We start from the raw sequence: 5,521 nt of genomic DNA on the forward strand, positions 1-5,521 counted from the left end.
GGCAGCAGGTTCACAGCTCTCATTTGGCTACTTAGGAATTCTTGAGATGGGCTGATTAAGCCTATATAAGGACATGAACCTCTGTCTGAGGAACAAAGCTGCCCTGCAGTCCCAGCTGTTGTGCCTCCCAGCTCCTCTGCTTTAGTGCAGCTCCCAAATCCTGATTTTTTTTTTCCTCCACCCATCTGTCCTACAAGTTGAGCAAAAGAGAGGGAAATGAAATTGCTCTGGCTTCCCTGTTTTTGGGAAGAATGTTGCAAGGAGGGAAATGGATTCCCCTAGAAATGAAATCTAACTGTAGTTCCCAAAGGGAAACTCCTTGGGCCCTATGGCAAAAAATGAAGCCACATATTGGCCCCTGTAATGGAAATGTGCTGCACTAAAGATACATAAAAAGGCCTCTTTGTATCTTAGCAGGAAGAATACATCACTGATGGCTACAGATATGTAAGGATTAAGAAGATCCATGTGGATCCCACTGTAAATACAGGACCCCCAACCTTACAGTAGGGAAATCCACAGCTACTGGAGTACAAATGAGCACTCAGCTCAGCTCCAAACTCCAGGATGTGCATGGGACCACTGACATTCGGCTTCATTCCTGGAGAAAACACTACCTGAATCTTCTCTGAACTAGAATAAAACCTCTGGCCAAAAGACATATGGCAACAACTTTAAATATTGAAAGTTTTGGAAATCTTTCAGGTTTCAGCATCTTAATATTGGAAATGGATTTTTAAGGATCCTGACTATCTTGCCTGCCCTTCTGAACAGTTTCAGCAGGTTTTCTGATTAAACTAGGACACATCTCTTACAAAAAAAAAGAACTTACCAGAATTTTCAGAGATGGATTCACAGCAATCTTTGGTTAATTTGAAACTGGATGCCAATAGTCCAAGCCATTTTTGCCAGATGGGAAGCAATACAGAGGCTTGTATCCAAACCAGGGAATCTACCTGAGCTCTGTGTCTCAGATGCCTAAAGACTGCCAGAAGAGGCTTGGCTTATTTTATAGAGCATTCCTTGCACTGCCAGATTAATTTCTGAACATTTTTTCCCCTTTGCATAGATCAGTTAAATATTCCAGACAGGGACTCATAACCCTGAGTCCTTTTCAACAACGTTGCTTCTAAGCATGTTGAGTTTTTGCCCCTTTTGAAGTTTGTATCCATTTTTAAATGCTGCCTACATTTTCTTTTCTTTCCTTTCCTGCCTGATTAAGGAAAATATATATAGCTATCCTGGACACTCAGAACACACACTGGTTTCCTATTAATATGGATAGGGTCTGCTTCTAAGTCAAGGAGGAGTTTATTGGGGCATAAAGGAATGCTTTGATGATCCATGTCATTTCCCTTGTGGCATTACTTGTAGGATTCAGGAATAACTCAATCTGACATTCATGGGGCATTTCCTGCCTCCCCTTCTGGAGGTGCATCCTCCCAGTCTCTCAGATCTCCCCCTCCCCATAAATTTCCTTTCCCCTTCTGGACTTCCTCATGTCCCTGCAGGGCAGAGCTCCTCTGAAGTGTGGACAGGCAAGGAGCTGAGCCCTAGGAAGGCTGGGATCCTTGGGATAAGCTGGAGAGCAGTGTGAGTTGTGCACACATGGGCTGGAGGGGACAGTGGCATCTGCCTTAGGCTCTGCCTGGGGCCTCCCCAGAGCCCACAGCAGCAGGGATCAGTGGGTATTTTGGCTGCAGTCTCTCAAAGGGGGGCTCCCAAGTTTGGCAATCAGCATCTGCACCAAGGGTTATTTTCAACGTTCAAACAAAAATCAAATCTCATTATAAAGGAAAAGCCATCAATAAAGCAACTGGCTATTGTGCTAAAAGGCCACTTCCCCTCCTCACAGCCCTGGTAAATCTGAGCTCCATCCCCGTCAGGTAAAAATAATATCCAAGTATGTGACCAAATGATTTGTGGGTGCCAGAAAACATACAAGTGAACATGAGACAGTTGTACCTGCCAGCTTAAAATCAGTTTTCTGTGCTTCCTCCTGAGCACCCAAGGTCTGCTTCCTTCAGTGCTGTTTCTGTCCTGTTTTATGAATTTGCTGTAATATTTTACCTATCTTTTTCTGCAGTTCTAATAAAGCAAGAAGCCATCCCAGCCATCTGCAGACAGCCCCAGCCTGCCAGAAAACTTTTATCTTACCAGTAGAAACTGCGATTGTAACGCAGGATAACGTAAGCAGACAGTGCAGAGAATATGAACACTGATAAAGCCCTGGGACAAATTCATGTGCAATGGGTTTGCTCCTTCTCCCCCAGCTCCACAGACAGCCCTCTGTTTCTTTTCCTCAATCTCAGTTTCTTTAACAGAGGTTCCCAAACTTTATTTACTCATGTACCACATCTTTTAGACTTTACTGCCTTGGGCTGTAATATCTCTGTCCCAGGGACCCAGGATCATCCTTGGTGGCCTGATTCTACAAACAGATGTTAATAATACCATTTACAGGGAGTGGGGCTTGCACTTACACAATGCTGACACAATTCTGAGCACTGGCTATGACAGGGTACCTTAATAAACATTCATTCAAAAGTTATTGCAGTGTAGCAAACTGTTCAAAAGAAAAATATTTTCTGGCACAATTACACAGAAACTGGTTGATATCTGGCATATGAGAAGTTGGTGGACACTGGCTCTTAACTGGATCAGAATATCTTTGGAGAGCTGCAAAAGGGAAGGTAAATAGATTAGCCCTATTAAATGAAGGCAGTGGGTTGAGCTGTTCCATGCTCCATGTGTCCTGTGGTTTCCAGGTCTCAGGGCAGCCAGGTTCATTTGTATATATTCCATCATTAGCCACAGCCTGTGGGGATGGGGAGGCTGGCTCAGAGTCTTTGGAGAAGAGCTGTAACATACTCCAAATTTTGGATAAAATTGAGTTTTCTGTCTGTCAGGGACTACTCTGGCACTTCTTTCTTTGCTCCTGGCTGAGCTCTGGAAGCAAAGGAAGCAACAGAGTTTAGGTTCCAGCTAAAAGAACTCAAACCAACCCGCCCTGTACTCCCCTGATTTGTAAAATGCTTTGAGCTCCATGAAATTCAACAAGGTCCATAAGAGTGAGCTGTTAGAGATTAGCAACCCAGAGCCATTACCTTCCCATGAATGTGGTATGAAGTCATTTAGGCCAGTTTTAGCTTAACTTCTCTTTCCCCTGTCCCAGAGCAGCATCCTATATAGTCTATATCACAATAACATCAGTGTTCAGAATAGCTCCCACATTTCCTCCAAACTCAGAAATGTACAGGCAGGCACCTTTCCAGCTGAACAGCAGATAGAGACATTTGCTTTGGTAGTTACTCCATAATTTTTACTCTACTTCTGAAATGTTCCACAAACACACAGGCCAGTCATTATGAAGATCTAACTTGTGCATGTCAGTAATAGCTGCACTGCAAGTCAAAAAACAGGATCCTTTCAAGTAGGTGTATTTTGGAGTAACAGAAACTGTCTTGACTCTCCTCCAGCAGATAGCTCATATGAGAAGCATTTGCAGAATCACTACCATGAATCCAGAAAAAGAAGTGTCTTTCTTTGTAGCTTTCACTTTTTCCCTCAGTTTATGCAATATTCTGTATTTAATAACTCTGCTGAAGACGAGTGGAGCCCTGGCTCTATGGAAATCACTGGCAAGAGTCCCACTGACTGCAGTGGGGCCAACACTGCTGTTAACTCTTCCCTCTGAGGGAAATCCAGAGTGCCTGAGGGACAGGCCTGCCTCTGCTGAGACCTCAGACTGCTCACCACTTGGACTGACCCCGTACAGTCACTGAGGCTGTTATTCTTGACAATTCGCCAAATCCTCAAGACAAAACCAGCATCATAAATTATCCCCAGGCTTTTACCCCAGAGCAAAACAAACCTTCTCGTTTTATAAATGGAGGCACCTATGCAGACTCCCATCTTTCAGTGGTTTCACTGATAGCTCTGCTTTCACACAAGTTAAAAAAATCATTATCAGTTTCAGAAGGAAACTCGTGTTTCTTAAATGAACACTGATGGAATGTTTTGCCTCCAGGTTCGATATTTCACTGTAAATACACTAAAACATACAACATTTGGTGAAATATTGGTTGCTAAGCCTTTGTAGCTGCTTTTCTTTGGAGCTCTGGAAGGTGTCACAGTAGATGTTCAAGTCCTGTTGTTCTGATCCTAAGTGGCAGAAATTGGACTGTTTGCTCTGAAGCAACAAAGCTAAGAATAGCTTTAACTTTGCAAGGAGCTGCCACTGAAGAAACTGGTAATATTTCTGTTGGAGTGCTGTAGGATTTGTTCCCATGGGATGCTGTGTAGCCTGATTTCAATATAGCCAAACACTTCATCAGTTTTTAAAAGTCTTATTAACTTCACTGGGATTACTCACACACCTTAATTTATATGTGCCTTTAAATTCTTTACTGGGCTGGGTTATATAAAGCATCCTAAACAGAAAAGCTCACTCGTGCTTTTCATTTTCCAAAATATATGTTGGGAACTGTAGTCTTTCACTATGGTTTCTCAAGCCAGCATTTGCCAGATTCCATCATGGCTCAAAAGAATCTTTTTCACACACATGCTGCTCATGCCTCCTCCTGTATTTTCTGACAGCTCCCAGAATTCCAGGTCCCTTTCACTCCACTGCCAGTCACAGTGAGCTGTTTCCTTTTTTAGAAGAGCCAGCCTTAACTAGAAATGTCCCTAAATTCTCTTCTGGTTTGCTGTTATGTTCCTAGAACCAAAATTCATGCTGGAGCTCCTGAAGTTTTCACCGCCAGGTTTCTTTCCAACTCAGTACTGGGGAAGAGGACCTGAATAGTAATGTCAGCATGACTTTCATAGGTCTAAACCTTAGATTTTCCAAAGAAAAAAGAAATTTTGCCCTGCATATTCTGAGTTTATTTCTCCTGTGAAGCAGGCATTGACTGTTGTTCTTGAAGAGCTGTCATGGCATTGAATTTTTCTTCAGAACTCACAGAGAACAGACACAAGAGTGTGTTTGTATCTCAGGAAAGCTGATCCCACATTCATTTTCTTCCTGAGTGAAGCCCCAGGAGCAGGGACTTGCAGCAGACTCCAGGCAAGCACACTGCCACACCACCAGGACTGCTCCCTGGGTCTCAGCTGCATGTCTGCTCCAGCCCTGGCTCCATGTGCTGGAATCACTCCTGTCTCTGGCTCCAGGGACATCACCTGTTCTCTCCTGGAGGACCTGGCACTGTGGAGGGCCAGCTGGAAAACCAGACCCCCAGACATGGCCTCCATGTAAACAGCAACTAATAATTGTGGGAATGGTCTGCAAACCAGCCTGCAGAACTCCTTTCATCTGTTCTCCTCACGCTCCCCGGCCCCTTCTTAAACAACATACTTAATATTTGCCTTAGACAGCAGTTAAAACACTCGAGTTTTCAGCTGTCAAAGTTGCCAACAGCTTCCCACCAGACTGAGGGCTTTTGAGATGGAAGATTAACTAGGGATCTTTTTTGCTCTTAAGGGCAAGTTCGCTCTTTAGGGCACAGCCAGGAGAGAAATG

The sequence above is a fragment of the Pseudopipra pipra genome, chromosome 5, assembly GCF_036250125.1.
Source record: "Pseudopipra pipra isolate bDixPip1 chromosome 5, bDixPip1.hap1, whole genome shotgun sequence".
Lineage (NCBI taxonomy): Eukaryota > Metazoa > Chordata > Aves > Passeriformes > Pipridae > Pseudopipra > Pseudopipra pipra.